At 37.9% G+C, this 13,911-nt stretch overlaps 1 long non-coding RNA gene across 1 annotated transcript in view; it reads right to left on the bottom strand.

Moving 5' to 3' along the window:
- The window catches only part of LOC128359213 (uncharacterized), a 73,296-nt gene that overhangs the window by 988 nt on the left and 58,397 nt on the right, over positions 1 to 13,911 (bottom strand). The gene's annotated exons all lie outside the window — the stretch shown is intronic.

Genomic DNA, 13,911 nt, shown 5'->3' with positions numbered 1-13,911 from the left:
GCTTTACTAAGCCATACCAAGGAACATACCAAGCATCAAAAAATGTCTATGGTTCACAGACTTCAGGAATTGGTTGAAAACAATGCAATACAATTAGGACCCCTAACAGTGGGTGGGCCACACATAAAAAAATGTTCCAATTTTAACATTTGAATTTTAACCTCATATATGAAGGCTAGAACTTGAAACATACAGTAATTCTTCAATTTAAAACTCAAAGCACATTACCAAAACATTAAAATACAGCAAGACAAAGCAAGGGTCATTCTCTCAACAGTGTTCTACTGTACAGGCAATAAGCTGTCACCATTAATTCAGACATATGGTACAAAAAATGGTTACAATGCCAACTATATAATTTATGTCTTGTTTCTAAACTTGATTAATGAGTAAATCAACCTACATACAGTACAAAGGAAATAGGTTTAAAATCAACATTATTCAGTGAGATAACAAAGACTGACATTTAAAAACTTGAGTACAAGCATGGTCTCCTCAGGTTATCGGCTCTAGTGTGCATATCAGACGCATCCTGTTTTCTAGGTCGGCCAGGTCACACTTTGTGGTATTGGGAAACCACATCCTTTTCGTTATTTCTTTTTTAAATTGCATAGTTCAAAAGTACCCCATTTTAAATCCTTTCCCATCTATCACACACAGACATGACCACATGGGTTAAAAGTTGTGGTTCTGGCAGCTATTTACTAGTAAAGAATTGTACAGTGGTGGCTACTTTCATCTGTTTATATTTAAATAAGGGAAACACATGATTAAACCTCTTTGTGGAACACTTGTTGCCATTTCTTAAAGCCACACACACTTGAAATGAAATCTTTAATCTACTGGAAGCAGAACAAAGAAAAATCCATTTATATCAAAAGAAAATTGCTTTTTTCCCCTCAGTGGTGTTACTCAGACAACCAAATAAAACCAAGCCATACTATGAAAGTCTGCTTAATAACTACACAACCTGGTACAGTTTTCTCATTATTTTTTCTACACATAAAGCCTCCTCTGGGCAGGTACTTAAAAGGAGAGTATTATAATTTTTAGACAAAGACTGTAAGGGTACAAAATAAAATATAGTAAACCTTGACTGTAGGTAGCGTAGACAGTAAGGATATTAGAATTTGGGTCGGAATTAAATGGCACACAGAGAAAATGCAAATACAAAGCACTCAAAGACATTCATAGCTTAAACATTTCACAGGAATAAGATAAAGTTCTTTCTAAATCAAATGACCATCAGAGAGAACAAGTGGAAACACTGCAAGTCTCACAATACTGTGGTGTTACTGTTGGCTTGTAGAAACCTGGTTAATTCTGTGATTTTGTCTCTTAATTGCCAGGTTAGCCACTCACAGTCTAATACAGTCAAACTCTGCCAATTGCAGTTTTAGTGTTTTAATTTTTCTACTTCAGTCAAAAAAATACATTCCACTATAAGCCATGAAACTACCTCAAAACATTATGACATTATGATAAAATACTCATATTGCTCTCGTAAACGAGATCTTAATCTCAATGAGATTACTTGATTATAACTTGATTATATAATGGTTACAGTAGATAAAAGGCTTTCAGATAAATGTTTTTTATTTAGTGGTTAATTATTCCCTTTGATGCTATGGATCACACACACATATGGGGAATATATAGACATAAAAATGATCCGAGTTTTGTATAATGGTTATCCTAAAAAAATAAAAAAAATAAAATGACTCAAAACTGGGGGAAAAAAGTAAAAGCCTACTTCTGCTATAGACTATGTTCCTGGCTTCAATCAGAAATCAGCTTTTCTTGCATGGAGACCTATCAAAGGTTTAGAGCTCTCTCCCTCCGCCAGCAAAACCTGATTAAGTGATCTATGCTAGAGCAATATTGTATCGGCTGGGGTGAGATAGCACATTCAGCTCTGTTTGATGTGTAAAGGCTGCCAAACGATTATCACACAATGCTTGGCCTGAATACACTGTTGGATATGACGTACTTCAGGGGAGATAACCTACACACACAGAGAGGAAGTTCATTCTTACAAACTGCTTGACTTTGGATGATAAACCAAAATAAATAAACAATGGCCGCGCTAATATTGCACAATGATTTCCTGAAGACCTCGATTCATAAAAAAAATGAATGATGGCTCCATGTTCTCTTCTCTTGTTCTCTGGTATATTAACAGAAATTAATAGAGCCTTAAGCAAAGCAAAAGAACATGTGATCAATCTGTGTGCTTTAACAGGTGACCTAAACCTGCATTTCATCAAATAAAGCTCAGGCTATGACTCCTTGTTGGGCTGATGCAGACAGGGATGGGTGAATCCGTCATTTCATTCATCTAACAAGGTCATGGGTGTCAGATCCTGTACGGAAGGATGTTACCATGACAACACCCTGGACCTGCCCAGGGGCAAAGAAACAATAGAGCAGGAACTCCCGAACGAAAGTTTGCTGACCAAGTCGCGATGGGTGGGAGAAGATTTATCCTGTCGTACTGTGCAGGTCGTATCCTCACAGGAACAGAAGACTGTAATTTAAACGGTATTATTCATATCCTGCTAGTGATTTGAAACATGAGCACTGTGTTTATCTATGGCAGATTTTTAAAACTTAGATAATTACTGAGTCTAATATGTGTCTCTCCACTGTTACAGTTGAAATTGGTTGTTCCATAGATTTAAACAAAAGCTGTATTTTGCTAATTTACAACAACAGGATCCAGAATCATTTTCAAGCCCAGGACTCTCCTTGAATCACATGAAACAGGGCACATTTAAGACTTTTGGCTGTTTGGCACAGTTATAATGCAGCTGCTGCACATCAAGTATTTTTCAAATGAGAAAGAAATAGAAAGCAGAGAAAAGGCATAAAAAATTAGGCATATTAACATTAATATTTCAATATTTTTTGCACATTCACAAAAAGCTGAATTGCTTTTATGAGATATACACCAGACACACTTTTCTTGGAAATGATATTATTTCCTGCCTGACAGACACTGGAGACAGTGGAAGAGGTAGCAGAGGGAACAGTTTTCTTTAGAAATCAAGATAAAGCTTCCTTATTGTGTTTACTTTCTTCAAAGCAGCTAGATGGAATTATGTAAACCGGCTCCCATGGTGCATCCTAATAAGATAATTCAGTTCTTCATGCTTTTAAGTTTCTGATCACGCTTCTGAAAATCCAGAAATATCAGACATCCAATATACGTCACATACACTTAAGCACCGACAGAAACCCCCGGTGGCGGATGTGACAGTATATTTTACTTTTCTCTGAGCCATTATTAAAATTCTGCTGTTGTTTTGATTAATTTTTTTCTCTTGCCTAAACAGTAGGGGATGATAAGACACTGCCTCCATCATCCAGCAAAATATACTTACATTTTAGTTTTCTCATTAAGCTGAAGGCAAACAGTAGTGCCCTGCTGTTACTGACAAGACCTCACACCACCTAATCTGGGATGACAGCTATGCCTTGGGGACAGCAACAATCCCATCTGCCCAACAATCCTCTGCTAAACCATGCTGTCCAGTATTTTTAGTTCACACGGCTCACAGTGCGGGGCATATCATTAAAATATGATACGAGGTGGGAAAACCTCTCAGAAACAAGCAATCCCTCACTCTTATGTAATCACCTTTTGTCATTTTTGTTTGAACATGAAAATTATTCTTTTCCAGTTGTACTCTCTTGTAATAAAATTGTTCCTACTTGTGGCCATCAGCCAAATAATGGATTGCTATTTTTGTGTCACGTTCATTATGTAACATATATTACACAACACAATTGAAATGGGATGAATTACAATACATGAGACCGGTTTCATTCCAAAAGCCTCAAGAACACAAAACATTTTCAGTGTTACAGTCGGGATGTGTTGCATAAACACACAAAAAAAAGCAATTTAGTGCCACTAAACACACGCTTGTACATCTCTACTATAAATATATTTTTCTTTTATATTTTTCTCAGGTGTTTGGGGCTGCACTGTAATATTGACTGTCTCATTGATTTTGTCTTAGCATGTGTCCACAGTGTGACTCTGCAATATCTTTGATTAGAGAGATATGAAGCAGCACTAAGACTCCAGCCACCAGCGATTATTGGAAAACAGGGTGCATACATATTACATATTTTTCCTATCCTTCTTTGGATTTCTGTCTGTTAATTTCCACCATCTTTCTCTCGATTTAACTGAGTGAAACATTTGTAATCAATGTTTTGGACGCATACTTTGACCTTATATTGCATTGCAGTTTATCTTCATAGTTTAGAAATAGATAAAAAAAAGAGCAACTCATATCTGGTGTGATATTATCCTCCTAAGTCTTGTTTTTGTGTATGACTCACTTGCTTGCAATGCATATTTGATGAGGCTAAGGCATTAGTGTCGATAATTTAAATGGATCCCTTATGCATATCAACTGATTACTGTTTAAATGTTGTTGACTGCTTAAATGAAAGACTGCTCTCTATCTAAGATATGTAATCTGTAAATAAAATGAGATTTGTGTTTGCTCCACAAGAGAAAAAGGAAGCAATCAGTGTAAAGCAGAGACCTTTTTTTTTTTTTTTTTCTTTTAACCCTAAACCATTGAATTATTCCCATATTTTGCACATTTCTTTAGCAGCTGTGCAACATTTAGTTTAATTTGCACATTCTTGTTTTGGCTCCAGATTTGTCCTTAGTCTGGCTAAAAAAACAAGAGAGAGGACACAATGTGACTGCTGATTGTAGCCTGTAGCTGTAATAATAATCATGTTATTGCCACACTTGGATTGATGTGTTTACAGGACATTTAATAAAGTAAAGATGGAAAATCTGGTTAATGTGATTTAATGAATTGTCAGAAATCTACTGGAGGATATGTTGAACTTCATGTACATCCTCATTATGGTTAAAGAGAACCAAATATTTCATTAGGATAGCTAAAACTGATCTGGGCTGTGTGTGTGTGTGTGTGTGTGTGTGTGTGTGTGAACAAGCCAATCATAAGAAGAGCTAAAGCCTAGTTTATTTGTTCACTCAGCAGAACACTGCATGCCCCCTGTGCTACAATCATTTTTTTGGGTAAATGGTCAATTACACGTGTCAACATACTGTTCTCTGCTCTGCATTATAGGTTGGTCAAAATCATCTGGCAGCACACATTATAGCTCCATTTCACATTACTTTGTCTATTATGGGCCAGACACGTTTAGATTGCCTGTCAGTTCAGATGAGTATCACTATTTTAATGTTTTGTTACATGTATATGTGTATTTGTATAGTTCAGAAAAATAATTAGCAAAGAAATGTAGTACTCAAAACAGACATTATGGGCGACTGACAACCTAAACTCAACAAATGAATGGGAAACTTCATGTTATCATTTGTAATTAAGGTGTCATATGCCTTGTTTGTTTCAGTTGAATGCAGTAACGTGTGTTTATTTAACTTAAAATTACATAAATAGAAGAGGAAAACTGACTTGCGAGGCAATTCATACTACCCAAGATTTGGAGGCGAGGAATTTTGTAAATGTTTTCTTGTGAGGCTTTAGAAGTCTGTTGCCGACGGTGACAACCAAATGTGTTTAATCTAAGAGAGAGAGAGAGAGAGAGATAACATCATGAAAAGCCTGGAAAAATTCAAAAGGTTTCTACATCTAGTGCTTGCATTGCTGTTATGTGTCATGTCTCTGTTTGGAGAAGGATCTCATTCCTCCTTGTGTGTCAACAGGTCACCTACAGCGAGTGAGTGAGAGAAGCCATAATTGAGTTTTAACATTCAGCACATGTACACAACCACGTTCTACATACTACACAGGGAATTGAGCACTTGTGGACTTTCTAATTGCACAAGAATTCCTGCTGCAGCATTTCAAGGAACTACGAATCCACTGGAGAAAGGCATGTGTGTGTGTGTGTGTGTGATCCAAATGCAACAATACTCAGATGAGCTGTGTGTGAGCCACTGCTGACAGACGATGCACATTAACATCCACTCAAACACTTCTTTCTGGAGCGAGGACCTGTGAGGGGTGGAAGGTCAGGTCAGTGATGCCTCATTGCAGAAATTGCACTCATTAACCCTGTTGTTAACCCGAGCTGCCCTCAAATCTGTCCGCTCCTTTCCTTTTCCTTCAACCATTTTGCAAATTCCTCCACACTTAATGAGACTCTTCTTTCTTAGTTTTTCTTCCCACTCTATTCCCTCTTTTTCAAAGTTTTTCTTTGTTGTTTGTCTTTTCCCCTGTGGCTCAAAATTTCCCTCAGCCCTTTTCTATCTCCTTGTCCCTGCCCACTCACTTTCTATTCACTTTTTATTCAGGCTGTTTTTTTTTCTTTCTTCAGGCTTTTCTCACTGTTGCTCTCTCCTGTGAGATATGCAAATCTGCCTCCATTCTGTCCCTCTTTGCTTCAAAACAGGACTTCAAGACACAACTGTCAGGCTTGAATTTTACAAACCACCACTGTTACAACACAAACTAGTAAGTGGCCACACAGACGACAGATAATAACCTATTATCTAGTCCTCATCAGCAAACATAGCTCCACTTCACTACAAACACCAAAAGAAACCAAAAATAAGCCTCCCCTGGTGTTTAATATGGCTGCCAGTTGACAAAATAGGGTAACTACAGTGAATAACAACAATATCATATCATATATATATGTATCTGATAATGAATATGAGCTGTTAAAATCATCCTCTTATCTACCAGAGCATCTCTATTCAGCACAGTGTTTTAGAGACAGGTACTCTTGGGGTTCTATGAATGAATCTGAATATAAATTAAATGCGAATACACACATTTTTCCACATTAAGTAAGCTTTGCTGCTATTGACACAAGCTGCAATGATTGTAACAGTTCCCGCCGCCACTTAAATGTGCAGTTCATGTGTAAGATGCACCTGCATTTCATAAACAAGCCATCCCTTTTCCTCATCGTTGTTGACCTCATATTGTTAAGAAATTATTTAACACACAAAACTCAGATTTGGCTACATTGCAGCATTGTAAAATTGTGTTTTAACTACTTTTTTAATGTGCGTTTTCAATGGAAATGAGTGTTCCCATCTGTGCTGTTAGAGATTTTCTATATTTGGTCGGCCACAAGAAGATATAAAGAAATGTCACGGTTGTATGAAGAAAAATGAGGTTGTAGGCATCTTAAGCATGCCCGAAAAACACAAATACACAAACATGTATAATTCAATCCCACACACTATAAAAAAAATCCAGCGATGTCACTTCGTCTGCAACAACAAACACAGTCACACAGATGACAAACACCACACGAACCACAAAAACTTTGCCTCATTAAAAACAAAGCCCGTCAAATATGACGTGAAGTTCCAGAGCAGGTTTCTGTTGGTTTACTGCAACTGCGCTCGCTCGGTGCGGGGTTAGCAGTTCGGATGATATGCGGTGTTGGCCCACGATCTGTGACCATCTGCTCATAATTTGATAGCGGCAAACGCTGTCTGGTTTTGTGCCAGGTGAGATATCACACAACACCTGCTGCTTGGTGCCACTACCATCAACACACAAGCCCCACGGGACTGCAGAGAGAGACCCAGATTTGTACTGGGATAAGAATAACTTCTGAGGAGCGACTGGCGGGTTAGAACTTTATTTACTGAACGCTACCCCTGTGAGATTAATGCATAAAACATTTTCCTGTGTGTCTGACTTTTTAAAAATGAGAGAAATAGTTCAAGAAATGAGTTTAGTGTGGAGTGAAACAGCCCAGATCTTTGCAACAAGATGAATACTATCACTGTGTAACTGGTAATAGATTATTTAGACAAGAAAAGCTCTTCTCTATTTAACCCTCTGCAGTAACACAGCAATATGGTCTTTTAACTATTACCACCCAATTAAACTGGAGTCAAATATATGTGCTTATTAAGGATTTTTTGAATAATTTTAACACGAGTCACATGACAAAACACAGCACTTTTTGTCTAATATCGCATTCTCTTCTTCTTTACGTGATTATAAACATTGGATCTTAGACAACATCAAGTGTCTTTGCTTTAATACCGGTTACACAAACATTTTTGAATTTCAATTACCTACTTCTGAACTCCCACATCTATACCATCCTTTCATCTTCTTCATTCATCCTACACACTTGACATCTCCCTCATCCATTCCCTCATCAATTATTGCTCAGTGAAGTGACATTCCAGAGAAATACTCACTCTGGGGGTGATAAAGCATTTGGGACCTGTCAAGAGTAAGACTGAGAGAATGTCACAGTACATTTAGCAACCGGGACAGTTCAGCCAGAGAGGAGTACCACCACCACCACCCCAACCGCACCTCTGTTTCCACCTGCTTAAATTGATCTAGGATTCAGGTAGACTGAGCGTGTGGCGGTTTGACAGGTTAGATGGAGAGCAGGGGAACTAATAATAGTGCCAGTAGTTTGTGTGTGTGTAGGTGTGTGTGTGTGTGTGTACACGCTGAGAATACGACACAAGGAGGAGACGGAGCGAGAGAACGTACACAATTGTCTGATGGTGAATTTGTGAGAAGGCGAGTCACAAATCTAAAAGTACATTCAAACTGACTACTACTACTCCATATCTTAGAATATTAAAAGAAAAAAAACACTCGTCACAGGCTGACATGTGACTTATTATCTACAGGGCAGACATACTTGATTTTCTCTAGAAAAAATCAATTAACTACAAGTCCATTGAACACCATAGACTGCAGGCAGGGACATTTAGATTATATATACCATTCTTAAAGATCCTCTCCAGACATGTATTAAGACATAAAAATACTCTGCTGGGAACAATAATGCGTTTTTTGATATGGTTTGTCCTTTAAAAAAAATGGGTCATTACTGCTTTAAAATCCTTAAAATAGCATCTCTTCCTTATCCCTCATTAAAAATTCCAAATATATGAATATGTAAATATATTTCATGTAATAATTTGAACTGCTGAACACAAGAAGTCTCCTACATCACTAAAAAAGTAAATTCCTAGTTTATGAGCACTGGAGGCTTTAAGTAACTGTGATGTCATATATATCCTGCTCATAGGCCCACCCAGATATCATATGAGCAAAGAGAAACTTCCCACTTTCAGCAGATGAATGTGAAAACACATCACAAGCAACGGGCAGGATCTTTGGTACAATCATAGACCGAGGCGGTAACTCAATGCTGACTCTGTGACACATTCTGAGAGGTTTTAATGCCAACATTGACCCACAATTCAATAGCACACCTACAGAGCAACACTGCTGTTATGTGGACAAAGTTTTATTATTTGACAAGCAGCAGTTGGTTTCAGTTAAACATTCAGTTGCTAGTGGCAACCGCTACTGTCACAGTTCATTGCAGCTGTATTTTAAAAATAGTTCACTGTTTTGACAAATATGAGCAGCAAATATTCACAGTTATCTTTAATCTAGTCTATAAATGTTCTTGTTGGACCATTATCTGCAGGCACTCTGTGTACTGGGTTTTGTGAGTATTGTTTGTAGTTTGAGATGCGAAATTAGATTTTCTCCAGTCATTTTAGCTAATTAAGACATCAAGCTGTCTGAAGATAATGTGTTATGTGCTAATACAACTTTCTACTGTAACCTGCTAATTTAATATTGTGCTAAATGCTATGTATTTTACTTCTGTGACCTCAATTGTGTTATTTCACCTTTTCTGTTTACTGTATCTCATTTATTTCTGATGTGTAAACACTATCATTGAATTTATCCAATGTATTCAGTAAATTTATCCAATACTTTCGCAATTTTATAATTGATTCAAGAAAAAAACTCAAAGCCAACTCGTCTTCAGCCTTTATTGGACGTGTGTTTAGCTCACTGTAAAACTGGGTACTGGGTAAAAAAAGTCTAATTAATGTAACGATATCAATATGTAAGATGAAATGCACACTAGATGAGTGGTCACCAAAAATGATTCTCAAGTTGGTTACGTCAAATAAATTCAACCAAAGCTTAACATGATGTGTTGAGACATAATGGATGCACCAGTGAGCGGTGGGAGATTATGTGGAAAAAAAGAACAGAGAATAGACGACAAAAAAGGAAAACCGTGGGCACTGAAAAGAATAAGAGATGGAGAGATTGAGATGTAAAGAAGTGAGGCATCAAAACCAGAGACAGAATGGTCACTTTAAAATTTCAAATCAGGTTTTACCTCTCCACAGAGGGGTGACGTTTATCTCCTGAGAAAAGTCAGTACGCTGAGGGCATAAGCTCATTTTCCACCCAAAGCACATTCGTAGAGAGGCGGTGGGAGCTCACTGAGCCTGGTACATAATAGTGGAATAACTGAGGCTGAAAGCTGAAGCCATGAGGAGATGGGATATGGGATTTTCTGCTGCTTTATGGCAGAGGGCTTGAATGATAAGACAGCCGTGGCAGTGGGGTAGACAAGAGCAGATATGAAATAGGAACAGAACTGCAGAGCAAGACGTCGGGCAGTTGGAGAAAAGCTGTGCACTGACTTATTTGTTAAGGCAACAGTAAGCCAGTGTCTGCCCCCACGACCACTAGTTTTTTTTACAATAGAATCAAACCTCATATGTTATATCAAAAGCTTTTTAAGATGTAATTTGGGAATGCAAAACAAAATAGGCCCAGAGTGATGGAGCAGCTATCCTGCTTCATGCTATAACCTTCAACCAAGCCTTCACCATAATGCTAGAAAAGCTTTATAAATAGTGTAGTGTTCTCATAATCCTTGTCATCAAGGAGGTATTTGTGTTACTTATGAGGACCCAGTCCATTTCATCATTTCCCTGCTGTTTGCTCATGCCCATCTATTATTGATAAAACCATTTCCAAGCTTAACATAAAAAGAACAAGCTATCACACTAATCCCAATTCATTATTTTTTCTGTTTCATTCTCAAAGAGGAAAAACATGCTTTTCAAGCTGTTTTTAGATGTGTCAATGCACTGGAGGAGTGTATGCTTCACCAGACAGGGAATAGTACAGCACCGGGACACTGGAGTCATCTTCAAAAACGCAACTGACGATTATTTTCATTATCAAACAACAATTAATAATAAACTGAAAATGTATTTCTAGATTAATCGTTCAGTTATTTCATGAAGCCCAAAATGACACCAACACACAAGACTGAAGAAACTAGAAAATATTCATATTTGAGAAGCTGAAACTAGAGAATTTTGACAGTTTGTCCTAGAAATCCTCAAAGTGATGAATCGACTATCAGCTAATCCACTAATCACTGCAGCTCTTAAGTATTTAAGGAATACTTCATACATAATGTCACCCATCATCACCCGAAGAGTAATGTTTGCAAAAGTCTCAAACTCCAACATCAACTAACTCGAACACGACTAACACCCACAGCACCACTTTATAAAACTTCCATTCAACTCTGCCTTGCTCAAGAAAATAATTCTTTCTAAAATAGTCTGTTTCAAAATAATAAAAAAAAAAATGAATCTGCACAGCTTGTTTGCTTTTGCTCATAACTTACTGGATGTTACAGCCAGCGATCGATTCTGAATCAAATTAACACTAAAAACTGGAATCAAAGTGAGTTGTGAGATTCATTAAGATTCACACCTTTGTCCTTGAGCAAGACTCTGAACTCCAAATTGCTCGCAGTGTGTGTCTATGCTGGGAAAATAAAGAAATGTTTTAAAAACCACTTAATCATATCAGATAAAAGAGTGGTTTCTGCTATATTTGTACAGTCATATCTATGCATCCCCTCTCTAAATATCGCTATGTATCTACAAATCATTTCACCAGGTCAATGCTGGGGACGTTATACACATTCACATTGTGGAGTACAGCCAGTATAACCGCAGACTCTGAGCGGTGGTTTAACACTTTGGTGAAGGCCACCCTGACAGCAGTATATGCAGTACAGGCTGCACACCCACCTCCTTTCCTCAGATTTTCTCTGCTCGTCCAGGGATTTAAAACAGATAACCTTCAAACCTCTCCTCCAGCCATCCAGGCAAAGTTAGTAGGTACCACTGACAAATATCTTCACTTAGTCAGGTTAGGTACCTGTGTGACAATTACAGATTCAGCAAAGTGTACAGAAGCCTGAGCGTGTACACGAGTGGGAGCACATGCCAACCAGCTTTCAATTTCAGAGGCAAACGTACTCCCGAGTCATGGCTGACTTGTTCCACATAATTCCCAATTTCTACCAAACTTCAGCTTCTGTTCACGGAGAGATGTTGCCAAGATGGTTCCACCGTATGTCACTCCAGTTTCAAGGAGCTTTTCCACAAGCATGACTTTCATTAGCTGCTCAATTGGACTGGTGTTTTGGGAAAGATCAACTATTCAGCTCCAAATGGAGTGAAAAAACATTTCTAAGTAGGTTTTTCTTTATTGAGACAGGCAGAAAGAAAGCTGAGAGAGAAACAGAAATGCCAACAAAATTTTAAGTATCCTAATACATAACTTGAATACAAATGAAAAAGGCTGATTCTAGTCAAACCCACATGGAGGCTTGAATGGGCAAGAGGCAAGATAGAGACATCAAACTGCTTTGTTTTCTTTTAAGTCTTCAGAGTCTACTATAACATGACCCTCTTTTGGCTGTAACAGATATAATAAACCCTTACTCTGCACATATCAACCTCTTCCTCATAGTCAACAAAGTTATTCCAGGGTGGCATCATTATTTAAGAGCCTTCAGCCATTGTTTTCAAACTATGCAAGAGACGCCCTTGTTTACAAGTATTGATTGGTCCATCTGAAGGCTGTGGAAGAAAAAGATGGATTCTCACAGCGAGTGGTGAATTCTGTTTAATAGATTTAAGTTCCATGAAACAGATAAATGGCCAATAATTACAAGTAGACAGTTTGCAATTACGAATAATTCACTTAAGAGATTAATGTACCTGGAGCTCACTAATTTGATTACATACTGATGTGTGAATCATACTATTAAAGTTTGCCTGATAGTGGCAGAGGGAAAGATAGTCTGGAAGGACACGGCTAAGTGAAACAAAAATGCAGCTAAAGACTGTTCAGGGTTATGTACCAATAAATGAGTAGTAGTGAGTGACATGGTATGTAATCAACATGATTTCCCCTGAGAGTTATTTTAACAATCCAAACAAGTTGGTGAGTTGACGACACACAGACCACCGAGGGAGTCAAGACAAGACAAAGAAGGTAAGAGGAGGCAGAGAAATCAGCAACGTTCTGGGTTACATCTTCTCCACAGCCAGCTGAGATTATTAGTTCAAAAATGAAAGTGTAACAAGTCAATTTCTGACAATCCACATGCATTCATTATGATTAATGTGTCATGATGTTTGTCAAGTAACAATCTAATCACACTTAACTACAGATGGCATAAATCTATCCTGTGTCGTGTACTTCTGTACTTCATTTTTTTTGTTTTTGTTGGCATAGACGCCTTTATTTATCAGTAGGAAACATGGGAGAGAGATGGGGGTGTGACATGCAGCAAAGGACCTCTGATTGGGATTCGAACCGGGGTCGGCTACGTATGGCATGCGCTCAAACCACCTGCCTGTACTTCATATTTTGAGTGTATAAGTGCATTCACATCGAGAAGTATGGGAAAATGCAATGCACTGTGAGTACCACCAAAAAGTTGACTGTGGGAGCGCCTTGGGGAGGGGGGTATTGAATCCACGCCTTAAGAAAATAAATACTGACAGCAACAGTAAAAGAAAGACAGAGAGAGTACTGAATGTTGCATTCCGATGTTGCAAACCCCTTACTAAACTGCTCACAATTACACTTTGGAGACTAATTAATACTTGGAGAGAGAAAAAACTAATGATGATGTGCAATGAAATGTAAAGACAAATTATAAAAATGCTTGAGAAATAGTTTTTTATTGTGGGTTCGGCCTTTAGAGTGTTCATGCTGCCTCGATGGCTCATCTATATTGATGAAA

The sequence above is a fragment of the Scomber japonicus genome, chromosome 5, assembly GCF_027409825.1.
Source record: "Scomber japonicus isolate fScoJap1 chromosome 5, fScoJap1.pri, whole genome shotgun sequence".
Taxonomy (NCBI): Eukaryota; Metazoa; Chordata; class Actinopteri; order Scombriformes; family Scombridae; genus Scomber; species Scomber japonicus.
This window is presented reverse-complemented; position numbering and strand designations above follow the sequence as displayed.